The sequence below is a fragment of the Triturus cristatus genome, chromosome 4_1, assembly GCF_964204655.1.
Source record: "Triturus cristatus chromosome 4_1, aTriCri1.1, whole genome shotgun sequence".
NCBI classification, from domain to species: Eukaryota; Metazoa; Chordata; class Amphibia; order Caudata; family Salamandridae; genus Triturus; species Triturus cristatus.
In genome coordinates, this window is record NC_140585.1 from 758,762,192 (window position 1) to 758,780,925 (window position 18,734).

Genomic DNA, 18,734 nt, shown 5'->3' on the forward strand with positions numbered 1-18,734 from the left:
ATTATTGACTTACCATACCCACTCAAAAAAAGATTTATTCATTTAATTTTCTTTTTAATTGCTTTAAAAATGGTTCTAGTTTTCGAAAATTTTCTATCTCAAATCTGAAAAAAAAGAAAAAAGTATTAATATTTAATAAAACATTTTATAATACAGTACACATATTTACATATTTTTCAAAAAATATTTTTGCCTTTTTTTTGCTGTTTTCAGAAAATATTGCATTTCACTATAAATTGTGAAAGCAATTGCATTCATAATTTAACAGCAGGCAAAAAAAAAATTAACAATCTCAAAGATTGTTTTAAAAAAGCCCACAATCTGTTTGCATAAACATAACTTTATAGAAATGCATAATATTCTTAAAAAAATATCATCTAATATCAATACTTATTTCTTTGAAATACCGTCTGATATTTTTGTTTCAGAAGTATAATCACAATAATATATCTCAAATGACTCCACAATACATCTGGTTTCATTTCCTTTAGGCCAAATAGTAATTTTAAAATTCGTTTTTTGTTTAATTTCCAATGGTAATCCAATAAAAATCTAAAGTTTAAATTGTACAGATGTCACCGATTCTCTGTAACATTTTGGTTTCCAAAAGATTAATTAATAATTAAATAAGTCCACAATAGAATTGTTTACTTTTCCGCATGGCCAAATAGTAATTTTAAAAATCTTTTTTGAAAAAATTTCCAATGGCAATCCAATAACATTCCAAAATTTAAATTGTGCAGATGTTACCGATTTTTTCTAAATTTTTGGTTTTCCAAAGTTTCCTTAAAAAATGGAAAAATTCCACATTACAATTGGTTACCTTTCCATTAGGCCAAATGATAATTTGTTAAATCTTTTTATTTGTAAATTCCAAATGGTAATCCAATAAAATGGTAAAATTGTTTTGTCCAGATGTTGCCAAATCTCGCTAAAATTTAGGTTTCAGGAAGATTAGATAGGAATTTGCTAAATCAAAAGGCAAACGTTGCTTAAAAATCAATTGGGAATCATTACATAGTGTCCAGCCTTTTTCACATTTAAGATAAACTGTGTAATGACCAGAAGTTACAGTAGGTCCATCATGGAAAATTATTGCAACTGTTACAAAAGTTTTTCCTGAAATTGATAATTGCTGTCCTGTAAACTTCTTTATTAAAGTATCCAATTTTGAACCATCAGCTCTACATCGTTGCATCATTAAAATTAAATACTGTCTGTATTCCTTTAAAATTAATGTTGAAAACATGTCAGATTTACACTCACCGCATTGCATGCTATGATTAGCATCTTTAACTAATTTAGCAAAAGTGACTGTTTTACTCTCTGGCAATGTTAAATAAATAAACCTTTCAGAATCAACATTAGAGCCACATATATTATAACAGTTTTCACAACTATGTTCCCATTTATAAGAGAGACCAAATAAATTTTCAATGGGAACCCCTTCTTCTTCCAGTACCTGAAGAAAATAAATCAAGAATTCCTGTGCGTCTTGCTGTACATTTTGAGAAAACTGTGTTCGTCCTGAACATACATCTAAAACTTTTCTAATTTCAGTAGCACTTTCTATTTGAGTTTTATCATTACTCAGCTTTTCAAAAAGGAGACTCAGCACAGAACAGAATCTTTTTCCCTGATTTACTATTATCTGCTCTTGCAAACTTTCCAGATAAAATGCAACATTCAGCACTACATTAGCGTAGCAGTTGACACCAGAGCTATTTTCAAAATAACATCCTACAACCTGTTCTTCATTTTCCTTATTCTTTTTGCTTGCAATTACATCACTCCTCTTTTTTTTCCTCCTCTCTACATCTTCATTACAGATATTCTCATTTCTCCTTTTACGAGAAACTACACGTTTCTCCAACACAGGATACTGACCTAAATGAGGAGCATAGCTTCTTCTTAATCTATTATACTCCTTTACACAATTTGTATCAGCACTAACTTTTGAATCATCAAAGTCTATCATGAATAAACCTGATAATGTTTTCACTCGTGACAAAGCAACATATGCCATACCTTCTTTGAACACAGTTGAACCAATGTTCACAAATGCACAATCTACAGTCAATCCTTGAGACTTGTGAATAGTTACAGCATATGCTAGCGAAAACGGAAACTGCTTCCTACGTACATATAAGTCTTTCACAAGCATGAAACGAACTGAACAACGACAAATGTCTTTAACTTCTTCTATCTGATCAAATTTTATTTTTAAACATTCAATTCCATCTTTTTTCTGATAATTAATAAAAGCCACAACTCTTCCCATAGCTCCATTAACTAAACCTTTTTCAACATCCAAATTTCTCCTTAAAAATACTCTACAGTTCATGCAAACATATAGATTTTTTTCTAATCCAGCTGTTTTGGAAATGTTCTTCTCTAGTGAATCCAATTTATTTTTCAGTGTGCCTGTTAATGTGACAGTAATTCTTCCATCCTCAATTTTGTCCACTGCTTCCAATTTCCTGATATCTTCCTTTTCCAATTTCAAAAGCTCCTCATTGAATATTGAGCATTCACGTAGAGTTGGCATTAAGCAGATGACACTTTTGTTTTCTGCAATGTTCTTGTATATCTTCTCTGCAACTATTTCTTCCTTTGGAAATAAATTATGTAGCAGCCGACTCTGTAATGCTTTTTTGCCAGCTTCTGTGAGTAGTCCAATCCTGATATCTTTCAGAATACTTCCATATTCTTCATCGTTTGCTTGCCTCATATTAGTTGTAAGTTCCTTGTACTCAAAGAAGGACCAAATATTTGTATTACCGATGCTTCCCAATGACTTCTTCGTGTCTTCATGTGTCACAGTATTAAACACTGGTTGTCCTTTAACTGGAGTAAGTTGCAAAAGATCTCCAAAAACTATGACGTGTTTTCCTCCAAATAACACGTCATAGTCTGTCTTCAGAATTTGCTGCATTCTTAAATGCACAAAGGCAAGCATTAAGTTTGATACCATGCTCACCTCATCAATAATGAGAACTTGCATCTTCTCAATACTCTTGAAACTTCCAAGCATGCTTCTCCAGTTAGCTTGTTGTATTGTATTTTGTTCTCATGCTCCACTGGTAACATTAGCAAACGATGTAAAGTGATTCCTTTTATGTTATATGCTGCTAACCCAGTTGGAGCAGTAACCACACAAGACAAAGTAGAATCCGTTTTTTGCTGTAGGTAGCTTCTGATGACTTTTATTAGGAAACTTTTTCCAGTTCCAGCTTGTCCACTTACATACATCCTGATTGGATGAAATGATGTGCATGAGCACTCTTTTTTTTCATGTAGAAATCCGTGATCAATTTTTTTTCTGATCTCTTCATAAATTTGTTGCTGCTCTTCGTTCAGTTGTCTTTCCAAATTTTGTAAGTCTATAAATTCTCCTTGAGCTTGATTCATAGCCGTTTCAACTTCATTCATGGCTATTGATGCTTCATTTTCAACGATTGGTTGTCCTAGGGGATCTTGACTGAGTGTTCCTGAACTTTGGCTGTCCTGAGAACTGTCTCTAGCTATTTCTGCTGCAATTGTAGTTTCCTGTTCAATTTCTTCATTTAACATTTGCAGATAAGTTGTGAATGTATTGCATTGTATGCTGTCTTTGCAAGCATTAAAAGAATCTTCATAGCTTTGAAATTCTCCCAGTAGTTCATCCTCTGTACGCCATGGTTTAAACAGCTGTAAAAGAGCCAAGTAGTAAAATTCCTTTTTGTCAGTAGTGTCGCAACTCAGCTTCCTGTGATTTATCAAACTTCCTTTTGTTTGCTTCACCAAACATCCTTCCTCACCAATGACTTTATATTTTCCATTGTTGATGTCTTCTGCGGCTTTCCGTGAATAAATGTAGTTCTGCAGCACTTCATAGAGACACATGTTCTCCAGATGATGACTTCTCTTGGGATAATATGTGTCCAACATGTTTGATTTCAAAATATCTGTACTTTCTGGGTCATTCTCGGCCAAATATTCAATTTCTCCAACAGATTTCAGTACCCGATTTCTCATTGCTGCAAGGCCTAAACTTGCCCAAATTATTCTTCTTGATTTCGAGTAGAGACTTGCAGAAGATAACCTATCTGAACATTCGTAGGATCCAATTTCTCGATGCGATAACATCTTCAAACTGAAACTGTACAGCTTCTTACTGACAGTTTTCTCGTGAGAAATCTCTTCCCACATTTCCTTCAATTCTGTTTTTTCTGATTTCGTAATGTAAGACGTTACATATCGAGCAACAGCAATGGAATTGTCAGCTACATACTGTATATCCATGTTAGCGTTCCACATGGATAAAATCACTGGGTTGTAGTCATTTATATTTTTTGATTCTTCTTTTCTTTTAAGGTTGTAGGTATTCTTAGGTGATTTTCTTGTGATAGTATGTCTCACAGATGACATAAAACTGTTAACTCTTCCATTTGAAAGAACAGGTCTAGGAAATCCAAATCGACATTTAGTGTAGTATTTATCTTTGCTCTTGTATTTCCGTCGACAGTATTTTCCACACCGATGACTTTGGAAACGTAAAACTTGCTCCTTTAACTTTTTCTCTTCTGTGCTTTTTGGTATAGCACATGTTGCATATTCTTCAATGTAAGATAACACTGCTTCATCAGTATCTGTTCCAAACTTTGGGGCATCCTTGATCCACAACAGCATATGAATATGAGGAGCACCTCTTGCCTGGTACTCTTTTCTCCAAAAGAAATCCACTACTTCTCCTAGAGGTGGATTTTTTTTATTGCAGATGAAGGACATCATAGCCTCAAATCTATGATTGAAATATCTGCAAACATTAACCGGATCCAATGAGCACAGTTCTCCTGCTGTCTTGTATTCAATGTTTTTAATGTTTGAATTTGCCTCTCGTAGAAAATCCAGTAAATCATCCCAAGCGTACTCCGCACAGCTTAGGGTAAGGAACCATGTTGGTGTTCCTAAATTCCGTAACATGCATTTTAATTCACCATGGCGTCGGTACCAATATTCATTTGTCCCACGCTGACAAGCCATCAGATTGATCAGTTGTGTTTGCAAATGATCATCTCGGTGCTGCACTTTCTCCATAAAATCCTTAGCAGACACATTTTGTAAATGTACTCCACTTTTTAAAATGTGATTTACTGCAAAAGACAGTGCAGACAAGTCGCTTTCAAATAAAAGATGGAACAAATAAGGAATACTTTGTCGAAATCTGGGATCTTCAGCATATAGTCTTGTAGTCCGATACTCAGAAGCTGGAATCTGTTCCGGACGTTCATCGTATCGTCCTCCTTTTCCTTTAGGAAACAGCTGGGGAAAACATCGAGCTTCCAAGCTCTCCTCCCATACACTCACGGGAGTTCCTTTTGCTTTCTTCATCTGAAATAGATCAATATTGTCTCCCATAACTTCTTTTGAATGAAGAGGATGTATGCTAAAATGTTCATAAATTTCTTCTTCCTTTGACTTGTCCACTTTTTCAATTTGTCCAGTTGGTGTTTCTGTGTCTTCTTGTAAATCTTCTTCTTCTTCTTCTTCTATATAAATTGATTCATACCATTTGTTATTCCTTTTCAAATACAAATTTGCTCTTTGTACTTTCCGTACATCTACCAGCTCCTGCCAAATCTTCTTATTCTTTGTAGGTACACCATTAACCAGAATAATTAATGGTTCAGTTTCCAAAGTATCCGCATCAATAGTTTCCATATTTTTTTTCAAATCCAAGGGCAAATACACCACTCTACCTTTTAAACCTCTCAGTAAATCTGAAGGAGGTAATTTACCAGTTTTGGGCTCCATACGTACTATGGTCTGGAACGGATGAACACATTGAATGAGTATAGACTCATATGTATTTAATTCAGAAAGTTCAGCAGGAATAGCATCCAATTCTAAATTATTATGTACAGCTCTGGTCGGCATTCTATTTTCCTCTAACTTGTTGTAACAGTATTTACAAATACGCTGAACTTCACCCAATTCAAAACAATTTTCAAGAAATAGATATGTGGCAAAATCCTTCCACTTATAATTATCTTCATTTTGACTCTTTCTGTAGAGATCAACATACCTGGTTTGTTTTCTATAATGAGTTCTGCGGCAACAAATACAAGTAACATTTGGTCTTTCATTAGAGATTATTGGAAATTTTGTTATGTGATCATTAAATGTCTTACTTACAGAAGGTTCTACATTCTCTTCCACTTCTTCCTCATTTACTGTGTCCTTCTCTGCACTGTTTTGTTCAGGACCAAAGTAACAAAACTGAATTTCATCAACAACCTTCTCTACATCTGATACCGTTCCACGGAACAGAGCCCTATTCAATTCATCTAACTTTATTGCTGGACTTTTAGCAAAATACAACCGTCTCACAAACTTTCTCATTTCAGTATGATGAACAGCCAGCATCCTAAAATGATGGAAAACACTATTACACACTTTTCTAGATAGACAAGCCAGAGAATGACCCTGCAAACCAGTATTCTCTCTCACTCTGCATGGATCCAAACTTTGAAGCACCTTAATCTTCTGTTTTACACTTTTTTTACTATATTCTCTTAGAAACTCACGAAATTTATCAATAGATTCCTGACGCACAGTGCAAATACTACTACAATTCCAAGTGTACACTGGGGCTTTAGGACGTCTCCCCATAGCCTCATCCGCCATCACTTGTACCTCATCTCTTGGAACCATTATCTCCTTCTCCATTATGCAACCATTTTTCACTTCATAAGCACGACCTCTGGTGTCAACTGCATGCAGCAAACTATTACTTTGAAAATAACTCTCTTCATTAAAAAAAGGTTCACTACTTGAACTATGCATCCATTTTCCTAAAAACACTTTAGAAAAGTTTGTTCTGTTCACTACTCTTTTCCTTTTGCTATGTGATTTCAGTACATTAACCATTTTGTCTAATGTACGCATCCTATTCAAAATTAAAAAGAATAGTTTCCTTTTTAATTCTAATGCCTTTGCTGCAATGGCTTCAATTTCTTTTTTTCTCTTATAAAACTTAGCCTTTTGCTTATATTTCTTCACATCCTTTATCAAATTGGACATAACTCTTCTCTGAAACATTTTTCTACGTATCTCTTTAAACGCTGTTTTTCTGTTTAAGTTTATCTTTTTAGTTGCAGAAGGTATATTTGCATTAACTAAATTCTCAATTTTTTCCTGTGCTTTTCGATTGAAATCATTCTTTCCAGTACAGACATTTTGTACATTTTTCCTTTTTTTGAATATGTTCTTTAGAAATTTTTTTGTCTGCTTACCAGAAGATTTTTTCTTCTTCCCAACATGAGCATCTTCAACTAACTTAGGTCCTCCAGTTGTCTTCAAATATAGTTTTTTTTTGTGGTCTTTTTTTACTCTGGATTTTGTAGGCATCTTAAATTTTGTTCACTGCTCTTCAGCAATACCTGAAAAAAACTAAAAAAAAATTCCTTTATTTTAATTAAATATATTACTACATTTGTTTTCACATTAGTCACAAAACGAAATTTCTTTGCCAATTTGAAAGCACACTTACTACTCTTTTTTTTGGCAAGTGATAATCACTTTTACAGACTGACACATTATGAATCCACTTTTCAGATTTTTTAAAAAGCACATGTCCAAACTGCTTTTTCAGACCAGCACCATTTGTAACCTGGGTGACTGCCTACACTCCAGCAAGGGCAACCAGCCTTAGTGATGCTGAATGTATTTGCATTACTGACTGAAACCTCAAACCCCACTCGCTTGTGAATACTGTGCATGATTCCACATGGTAAGCAGCTGGGTGTGTGCTAAGAGTCTGCTTCTGCACCAAAAAACTGGCTCCCCCTTTCCTTCTAATGCAACTGTGAAATCACCAGAGCAATACGCAATAAATCTCTGCCTGTAATTCCTATTTGCACACAGAGTCATGTTTTCACATTAGTCACAAAATGAAATTTCTTTGCCAATTTGAAAGCACACTTACTGCTCTTTTTTTTGGCAAGTGATAAACACTTTTACAGACTGACACATTATGAATCCACTTTTCAGATTTTTTAAAAAGCACATGTCCAAACTGCTTTTTCAGACCAGCACCATTTGTAACCTGGGTGACTGCCTACACTCCAGCAAGGGCAAACAGCCTTAGTGATGCTGAATGTATTTGCATTACTGACTGAAACCTCAAACCCCACTCGCTTGTGAATACTGTCCATGATTCCACATGGTAAGCAGCTGGGTGTGTGCTAAGAGTCTGCTTCTGCACCAAAAAATGGCTCCCCCTTTCCATCTAATGCAACTGTGAAATCACCAGAGCAATACGCAATAAATCTCTGCCTGTAATTCCTATTTGCACACAGAGTCATGTTTTCACATTAGTCACAAAACGAAATTTCTTTGCCAATTTGAAAGCACACTTACTGCTCTTTTTTTTTGCAAGTGATAAACATTTTTACAGACTGACACATTATGAATCCACTTTTCAGATTTTTTAAAAAGCACATGTCCAAACTGCTTTTTCAGACCAGCACCATTTGTAACCTGGGTGACTGCCTACACTCCAGCAAGGGCAACCAGCCTTAGTGATGCTGAATGTATTTGCATTACTGACTGAAACCTCAAACCCCACTCGCTTGTGAATACTGTGCATGATTCCACATGGTAAGCAGCTGGGTGTGTGCTAAGAGTCTGCTTCTGCACCAAAAAATGGCCCCCCCTTTCCATCTAATGCAACTGTGAAATCACCAGAGCAATACGCAATAAATCTCTGCCTGTAATTCCTATTTGCACACAGAGTCATGTTTTCACATTAGTCACAAAACAAAATTTCTTTGCCAATTTGAAAGCACACTTACTGCTCTTTTTTTGGCAAGTGATAAACACTTTTACAGACTGACACATTATGAATCCACTTTTCAGATTTTTTAAAAAGCACATGTCCAAACTGCTTTTTCAGACCAGCACCATTTGTAACCTGGGTGACTGCCTACACTCCAGCAAGGGCAACCAGCCTTAGTGATGCTGAATGTATTTCATTACTGACTGAAACCTCAAACCCCACTCGCTTGTGAATATTGTGCATGATTCCACATAGTAAGCAGCTAGGTGTGTGCTAAGAGTCTGCTTCTGCACCAAAAAATGGCTCCCCCTTTCCATCTAATGCAACTGTGAAATCACCAGAGCAATACGCAATAAATCTCTGCCTATAATTCCTCTTTGCACACAGAGTCATGTTTTCACATTAGTCACAAAACGAAATTTCTTTGCCAATTTGAAAGCACACTTACTGCTCTTTTTTTTGGCAAGTGATAAACACTTTTACAGACTGACACATTATGAATCCACTTTTCAGATTTTTTAAAAAGCACATGTCCAAACTGCTTTTTCAGACCAGCACCATTTGTAACCTGGGTGACTGCCTACACTCCAGCAAGGGCAACCAGCCTTAGTGATGCTGAATGTATTTGCATTACTGAGTCCAACCTCAAACCCTTAAACTATTCTTTTTTTATACCAGTACACCTTAATTTATTGTGAAAACATAGTCCATATTATTTTACTTGTTCCTCACATTTAAATTTCTCCCAAAACAGAAAATAATAAACACAACTTCAACAAAAAGAATTGCATTTCTATTATTCATTTCTTAATTTACCATATACATCCCCTCTCAAACTCTAAACTCACCTTTAAAATTAGTTAGTTGTGAAAGAAATGTGGCACTCAAACAGCAGATTATCAGAGCCAGGATCTCTGTTCTTTACACCTCTCTCCTCTCAGCAGAACCAGATAATGGCAAACTTTCCCTCTCTTTTTCCACACATATACATGTTAGTTTCAAATCTCAGTGCTTGCCCCTTTTTTTCAAATGTAATCACACATTTCTATTGGTTGAAAACCAACCCTTTTCCAAAAGTACCCTTCCCCCAACTTGACTTCTGCCTAGTACCCTTCCCCCAACTTGACTTCTGCCTGCTACCATAGCAACAGCTCATGGAACACTGCTGTGTGGAGTTAGGTCAGAAGTTCACCAAACAATGTTTCAATTCCACAGAGCAAGACTGCTTGACTTTTCAAACCTAACAGCAAATCCATAGTACTGTTCTTTGGTAACACATTTTTCTGTACAAATACAAAACATGCTTCTATTAATTTACACATACAGCCTAGTTTTTATTCTAGAATGGTATGAAACAGCCAATCAGTTCTTTTTTTTTTTGAAAAAAATATGTATGCCTCCATTTCCAAACTGTCTTTCTTTTCATATTGCCATTCTACTGAAAGACACCTCCTGAGTGCATCCAGTTCTCCTTTGAAGATGTTCACAGTGTGGATTGTAGGGCACAGCTATGTCTTCTGGAGTGAAAAGTATGCAGAGAGACCTTGCTTTGCCAAATGTAGACATTAAATGGATTGGTCAGAGAGGGTTAAAGTGGCACCAATTGATGCCATTGGTGAAATCCTTCATGCACATCCAACACCCTGACCTCATAATAGTGCACTGTGGTGGCAATGACCTAGGCACTTTGACTGGGGTAGGTCTGGAAATGCTTATGAAGGACACCTTTGCACAACTGTTTTCACTTTTCCCTAAAACTGCCTTTGTGTTTTCTAACATATGCCAAAGGCAAAAATGGAACTGGTCCAATCATTTCTGTCCGCAGATTGACAAAGCAAGAAAGCACGTCAACAAATCTGTTTCTGCTTTCCTCCGTGACTATGGTATGGGTTCCATTTACCACAACAACTTGCGTTACGACATGCAAGACATTTATAGAGGAGATGGTGTGCACTTCAATGATGAAGGGAACAGAGTCTTCCTCTTGAACCTTAGACTCTGCATCGGTACTTACTTGTAGGTACCACTAAAAAATCACTTCATAAACACAACGGCTCTTTTTAGAGCCCCCTAATATCTAAACACTTAAATCTGATTTTCATTTCTTTTTTTATTTTTATTTTTTACCGTACGCTTACCGTACGCGTACCCCGCGATTTTTTTTAAAATCAATAAATGTTTTCTTTGTACTTTTCTGTCCTTCTTTGACCCCCTTACAAATGTTAGGGGGTCTGTAACTCTCCTCCTTGCCCCCTTTTCAAGATATCACTCTTTTTTTTCTGAGTGAAACACACGAAATGGCGGCCGCCGCTTCCTGGTTTCGACCGATTCGAATGTTTACTAAGATCTAAGAGCCAATCAGAATCGCGCTCGCGCACGCCACCGTACGCGTACGGTAAGCGCACCGTAAGCTGGCTCAGATATATATATTGATTTAAAGGCTATTTTCTCAGAATCTACTGAACAGATTTACACCAAACCTACAAAAGGCACTTCCTTGACCTGAGGACTACCTCTCTGCCAAATTTCTAGTAATTCTGTTCAGCCGTTCGGGCTGTAGCCCTGTCTAAAGGTCTTATGGAAAAATGCATGGGAAAAACGCGTTTTGGGACCCCCCTTTTATCTCAGCCCCCGCTTGACGAATCCCCCCGAGACTTTCAGGGAAGGAGCGGAGCGTAGCGCCCCACCTATTTTGAAAAATGCGCGAGGATTCGTCGACCGGCGCCAAAGTTATTCAAAATAGAATGTTGCGGATTTCCTATGGAAACGTGGTCCTAACTATAACTACCTACTGGCGACCGCCAGTAGGTAAGATATATACACACATACATATATAAATGCATATGCATATATATGCATATATATATGTGCATATGTGTGCATGTACAGAGAGGTAGAGAGGTAGAGGTGTATAGGTAGAGGTGTATAGGTAGAGGTGTAGAGGTAGAGAGGTAGAGGTAGAGAGGTATAGAGTAGTAGGTAGAGAGGTAGAGAGTAGAGAGCGAGTAATAGAGAGTAGAGAGTGAGTAGTAGAGAGTAGTAGAGAGTAGTAGAGAAAGTATCACAGAGTGAGTAGTAGAGAGTAGTAGAGTGAGTAGTAGAGAGTGAGTAGTAGAGAGTGAGTAGTAGAGAGTGAGTATTAGAGAGTGAGTAGTAGAGAGTAGTAGAGAGTGAGTAGTAGAGTGAGTAGTAGAAAGTAGTAGAGAGTAGTAGAGAGTGAGTAGTAGAGAGTAGTAGAGAGTGAGTGGTAGAGTGAGTAGTAGAGAGTGAGTAGTAGAGAGTAGTAGAGAGTGAGTAGCAGAGTGAGTAGTAGAGAGTAGTCGAGAGAGAGTAGTAGAGAGTGAGTAGTAGAGAGTAGTAGAGAGTGAGTAGTAGAGAGTAGTAGAGAGTGAGTAGTAGAGAGTGAGTAGAGAGTGAGTGGTAGAGTGAGTAGTAGAGAGTGAGTAGTAGAGAGTGAGTAGTAGAGAGTGAGTAGCAGAGTGAGTAATAGAGAGTAGTTGAGAGAGAGTAGTAGAGAGTGAGTAGTAGAGAGTAGTAGAGAGTGAGTAGTAGAGAGTGGTAGAGAGAGTAGTAGAGAGAGTAGTAGAGAGTAAGTAGTAGAGAGTAAGTAGTAGAGAGTAGTAGAGAGTGAGTAGTAGAGAGTAGTAGAGAGTGAGTAGTAGAGAGTGAGTAGTAGAGAGTGAGTAGTAGAGAGTGAGTAGTAGAGAGAGAGTAGTAGAGAGTAGTGGAGTAGTAGAGAGTGAGTAGTAGAGAGTAGTAGAGAGTGAGTATTAGAGTGAGTACTAGAGAGTAGTACAGAGTGAGTAGTATGGAGTAGTAGAGTGAGTAGTAGAGAGTGAGTAGTAGAGAGAGAGTAGTAGAGAGTGAGTAGTTGAGTAGCAGAGAGTGAGTGGTAGAGAGTAGGAGAGAGTAGTAGAGTGAGTAGTAGAGAATAGTAGAGAGTGAGTAGTAGAGCGAGTAGTAGAGAGTAGTAGAGTAGTAGAGAGTGAGTAGTAGAGAGTGAGTAGCAGAGAGAGTAGTAGAGAGTGAGTAGTAGAGAGTGAGTATTAGAGAGTAGTAGAGAGCGAGTAGTAGAGAGTGAGTAGTGGAGAGTGAGTAGTGGAGAGTGAGTAGTAGAGAGTGAATAGTAGAGAGTGAGTAGTAGAGTGAGTAGTAGAGAGTAGTAGAGAGAGAGTAGTAGAGCGTGAGTAGTAGAGAGAGAGTAGTAGAGTAGTAGAGAGTGAGTGCTAGAGAGCAGCAGAGAGTAGTATAGTGAGTAGTAGAGAGAAGTCGAGAGTGAGTAGTAGAGAGTGAATAGTAGAGAGTAGTAGTAGAGAGTAGTAGAGAGAGAGTAGTACAGAGTGAGTAGTATAGAGTAGCAGAGTGAGTAGTAGAGAGTGAGTAGTAGAGAGAGAGTAGTAGAGAGTGAGTAGTAGAGAGAGAGTAGTAGAGAGAGAGTAGTAGAGAGAGAGTAGTTGAGTAGCAGAGAGTGAGTGGTAGAGAGTAGGAGAGAGTAGTAGAGTGAGTAGTAGAGAATAGTAGAGAGTGAGTAGTAGAGCGAGTAGTAGACAGTAGTAGAGTAGTAGAGTGAGTAGTAGAGAGAGAGTAGTAGAGAGAGAGTAGTGGAGAGCGAGTAGTAGAGAGTGAGTAGTAGAGAGTGAATAGTAGAGAGTGAATAGTAGAGAGTGAATAGTAGAGAGTGAATAGTAGAGAGTGAGTAGTAGAGAGAGAGAGTAGTAGAGAGTAGTAGAGTGAGTAGTAGAGAGTGAGTAGTAGAGAGTAGTAGAGAGTGAGTAGTAGAGAGTGGGTAGTAGAGAGAGAGCAGTAGAGTAGTAGAGAGTGAGTGCTAGAGAGCAGCAGAGGGTAGTAGAGTGAGTAGTAGAGAGAAGTAGAGAGTGAGTAGTAGAGAGTGAATAGTAGAGAGTAGTAGTAGAGAGTAGTAGAGAGAGAGAGTAGTAGAGAGTGTAGTAGAGAGTGAGTAGTAGAGAGTAGTAGCGAGTGAGTAGTAGAGAGTGGTAGAGAGTGAGTAGTAGAGAGTGAGTGGTAGAGAGTAGTAGAAAGTAGTAGAGTGAGTAGTAGAGAGTGAATAGTAGAGAGTGAGTAGTAGAGAGTAGTAGAGCGTGAGTAGTAGAGAGTGAGTAGTAGAGAGTGAGTAGAGAGTGAGTGGTAGAGTGAGTAGTAGAGAGTGAGTAGTAGAGAGTGAGTAGTTGAGAGTGAGTAGTAGAGAGTGAGTAGTAGAGAATAGTAGAGTAGTAGAGAGTGAGTAGTAGAGAGTGAGTAGTAGAGAGTGAGTAGTAGAGAGTGAGTAGTAGAGAGTGAGTAGTAGAGTAGTAGAGAGTGAGTAGTTGAGAGTGAGTAGTTGAGAGTGAGTAGTAGAGAGTGAGTAGTAGAGAATAGTAGAGTAGTAGAGAGTGAGTAGTAGAGAGTGAGTAGTAGAGAGTGAGTAGTAGAGAGTGAGTAGTAGAGAGAGAGTAGTAGAGAGAGAGTAGTAGAGAGTCAGTAGTAGAGTAGTAGAGAGTAGTCAGTCAGTGTCAGTCAATGTCAGTCAATGTCAGTCAGTCAGTGTCAGTCAGTCAGTCTGTCAGTGTCAGTCAATCAGTGTCAGTCAGTGTCAGTCAATCAGTGTCTGTCAGTCAGTGTCAGTCAATCAGTGTCAGTCAGTGTCAGTCAATCAGTGTCAGTCAGTGTCAATCAGTGTCAGTCAGTCAGTGTCAGTCAGTCAGTGTCAGTCAGTCAGTGTCAGTCAGTCAGTGTCAGTCAATCAGTGTCAGTCAATCAGTGTCAGTCAATCAGTGTCAGTCAATCAGTGTCAGTCAATCAGTGTCAGTCAATCAGTGTCAGTCAATCAGTGTCAGTCAATCAGTGTCAGTCAATCAGTGTCAGTCAATCAGTGTCAGTTAGTGTCAATCAGTGTCAGTCAGTGTCAGTCAGTCAGTGTCAGTCAGACAGTGTCAGCTAGAGCAGCTCTGCTGACCTGGTTCTCTGGCTCTAAAGCAGCTCTGCTGACCTGGTTCACTCTCTCTAAAGCAGCTCTGCTGACCTGGTTTCTCTGGCTCTACAGCAGGTCTGCTGACCTGGTTCTCTGGCTCTAGAGCAGCTCTGCTGACCTAGTTCTTATGCTACAGAGCAGCTCTGCTGATCTAGTTCTCTGGCTCTACAACAGCTCTGCAGACCTGGTTCTCTGGCTCTAAAGCAGCTCCGTTGACCCAGTTCTATGGCTCTGAAGCAGTTCTGCTGACATGGTTCTCTAGCTCTAGAGCAGCTCTGCTGACATGGTTCTCTCCCTCTAAAGCAGCTCTACTGACCTGGTTTCTCTGGCTCTGCAGCAGCTCTGCTGACCTGGTTCTCTGGCTCTAGAGCAGCTCTGTTGACCTGGTTTGAGGCTCTAGAGCAGCTCTACTGACCTGGTTCTCTGGCTCTAAAGCAGCTCTGCTGACCTGGTTCTATGGCTCTAAAGCAGCTCTGCTGATTTGGTTCTCTGGCTCTAGAGTAGCTCTGCTGACCTGGTTCTCTGGCTCTAAAGCAGCTCTGCTAACCTGGTCCTCTGGCTCTAAAGCAGCTCTGCTGGCCTGGTTCTCTGGCTCTAAAGCAGCTCTGCTGACCTGGTTCTCTCCCTCTAAAGCAGCTCTGCTGACCTGGTTTCTCTGGCTCTACAGCAGCTCTGCTGACCTGGTTCTCTGACTCTAGAGCAGCTCTGCTGACCTAGTTCTTAGGCTCTAGAGCAGCTCTGCTGACCTGGTTCTCTGGCTCTACAGCAGCTCTGCTGACCTGGTTTTCTGCACTCACGACGCACGCACCCGACTTCGCGAAAATATATTTAAAAATAGTATAAGTTTCTTATAAGTACAAATATATTATTTTGATGAATATCTTACATAATCTCTTGCCTTAATATGTATATTAAGGTCACATACATATCATTTTGGAACATACATTTTTTTTGCGGGAGTCGCGCACCCAGCGTGCCCCAGCACGTATATGATGTCACGCGGGACCCGCAAGCGCGCAAACATCTTGTACCGTAATGCGCATGTGTCGCAAATGCGCGGGAGCAGGAGTCGCAGACTGGTCGCATACCAATTGCGCATATCACGTGATATTAAATGTATATGATGTAACTGAAAAACACGCAGCCGTCGCAAACCATAAGCGGATCCTTCATGACTTTTCTAAAATGGCGGCTAGAATGCGCGCACCCACCGTGATGTGTACACTTTGAGTGCGCTACTGCGAAAAAAATTGGAATTATTTTTTTAAAGAAAATTATATAAATATATTAAAATAAAAAATTAAAACAAGAAAATTAATCAATATTTCAGTTTTAATTAAAAAATGTTTTTTGCAATTTTCTGAAAAATATATGTTATGTAATGAATAAAATATTTATAAATAAACAGTTAAACTGTAGAAAAGCAGTACAAAAAATAGATATAACTACTATCACACTTAAAAGTTAGCATTTCAAAAACCTTTGAAATTCACTGAAAAAACCATAGGTTTCACACACGTTATAGTTACGAATTAGCATTTAGAAAACCTTGTAAATTCACTTAAAAAACCATAGGTTTCACACATGTTATAGTTAGCTGGACATTTCACTCGTAAAAAACCAATGAAATTCCCCCGTTATAGTTAGTGCAGGCAACTATAACTCATGCGACGGCAATCCTCTGCTGATGACGTCAGATATTACATCACTGATGACATATGTGTCTTTCTGAAAAATAAATATTTGTAATATATGTATAGCTAAAGATTAATGGAAGAAGACATGGGTAAATAAGTGTCTAAATACAGTGACGTCATCAGCAGAGGATTGCGGTCGCGGAGTTATAGTTGCCTGCACTAACTATAACGGGGGAATTTCATTGGTTTTTTACGAGTGAAATGTCCAGCTAACTATAACATGTGTGAAACCTATGGTTTTTTAAGTGAATATATATATATATATATATATATATATATATATATATATATATATATATATATATATATAGTAGATAGTACAGAATATATTAAAAACAATCAGGTAGTTTCTTCTTACATCACATACGTCAGCCCTAAGGGAGGCCCTAGATAGCCCATAAGCAGGGTACGGTGTAATCAAAAGGTAGGGTATGTACTTTTTAGTCATTCGTTTTTCAATACAGTGATACCTACCCCTCTCATATGTTAACTTGAGAATTCCTTATTACCTTACTCGCTGTAATTCCTGATTGAGAAGGAGTAGTTTGGCAATGTTTCAGATCATTCAAATGGAAATAATGAAAACTCTTTGCTGGCAAAGTTGGATTTAACTTTACTATTTTAGAAATGGCATTTTTAGAAAGCTAAAAGAACAGCTGATGGCCTGAATGCTGAACAAATCAAATATTCACCCTCATTCACAGATCTGGGTTCAATTCATTTTGTTTTTGCAGGCTTCGTCATTCCAGTTTAGACCCAGCCATATGCGAATCAGTCTTGACCCTGATCCCCATGGGAACAGTCCAGCCTGAACTGCCAGGCCAGGTCTTCCCTGGACCATAAACAAGCATCCTGGGACCGGTTTCAGGGTATCATCTCTCATCAGTCAGGCTATCAGAGGTACTCATTTCTCCTGTGCCCATACTTTTACTTTCATCAACTGTATCCGAACCCTGTCTGATGGCACATTGTCGTACAACACTTGATTCTAATTGTTTTCTTTGCACAGCCCATCAAATTTCCTGTTAAAAGTTAGAATTCTCCCAGGTTCATAATTCTCTGTGTCACATGCAAATGTTCTTTCATTCTATGCTTTGATTTTGTGTTACAATTTGTCAAGCCTCAAATGTACTTATTTCCTAAACTTCTCTAAATGTTCTTGGTCTTGGTGTAGCTTTAGTCAATTCCTATTGCATTCGTTTTACTTAGTATTTCCAGTTACTCCAAACATATTTGATGAGGATTTCTAGCATCATCTTGGAGCAGGAGGCAAAGATCTGTGCCTATTCCTCCAGCATTTCAGGATCTGGGTTAACATATGAGGGAATGGCAAAGGCACATTGTCCTCTGGGAACGTTTCCTATAACTATGACATTTTGTAAATAGCTTGTTTCCCACCACTTACTCATTTCCGATCTCGATAGCTGCTCTCATTTCTTTGATTACAGTCTTAAAAAAAATAAGGCTTTCACCACCTGTTGCCTTTAGGCATCAGTCTCTAAAGCCATAATGTATAAAGGTGTGAGGACCTTAACTTTATTTCTCTCGAGAAATATTGTGTCAACACCTAACCTGTGTCTTAAACATCTTACATGACTGATTTTATAATTCATACTGCAGGTTCCTCCTGCCCGAAATACCCAATGTAAATGTTTTAAACAGTTACCGCATAGAGACAAAGACTTAACTCGATCAGAGCGGCTTGACTGTTTCACGTCCTGCAACTCCAGCTGCAACTCATCCAACCGTTGCTCTATCTTGCACCTTGGTTATAAGGGAAGCAGCACAGACCACATACTCACTTTATTGTGAGAAAAAGCCTGCTTTCTTGAAAACAGGTGCTCATCACAATAAAAACCCTTGCCCCTCACCTTACAAAAGTAAACCTCACTTTACAACAAGTCATGTAAGGTTGCTTACCCACCCTAAGATTTCTACCCCCCTTTACATGTTTGCCTTACAAATGTCTAACTCCTACCCTGGTATGGAAATATTGACCTTTAACTCCCTTATAACTTAACCTACATTTATTAATATCAATCTAAAAAGCCTAAATCTTAACATTTTATTTCTGGCTTCATCTAGGTGTAACTTTATTGACATCCCCATTTTCCTGATTTACCTATGTTCACAACAATAATCGTAATGTAGAACCATGACAACTTATCTGCCAACCGCCTTGCACCTGCTTTAAGGGACAACGGTATAACATGACCACAGCCCTGCATCACATCTGTAATCAATGAAA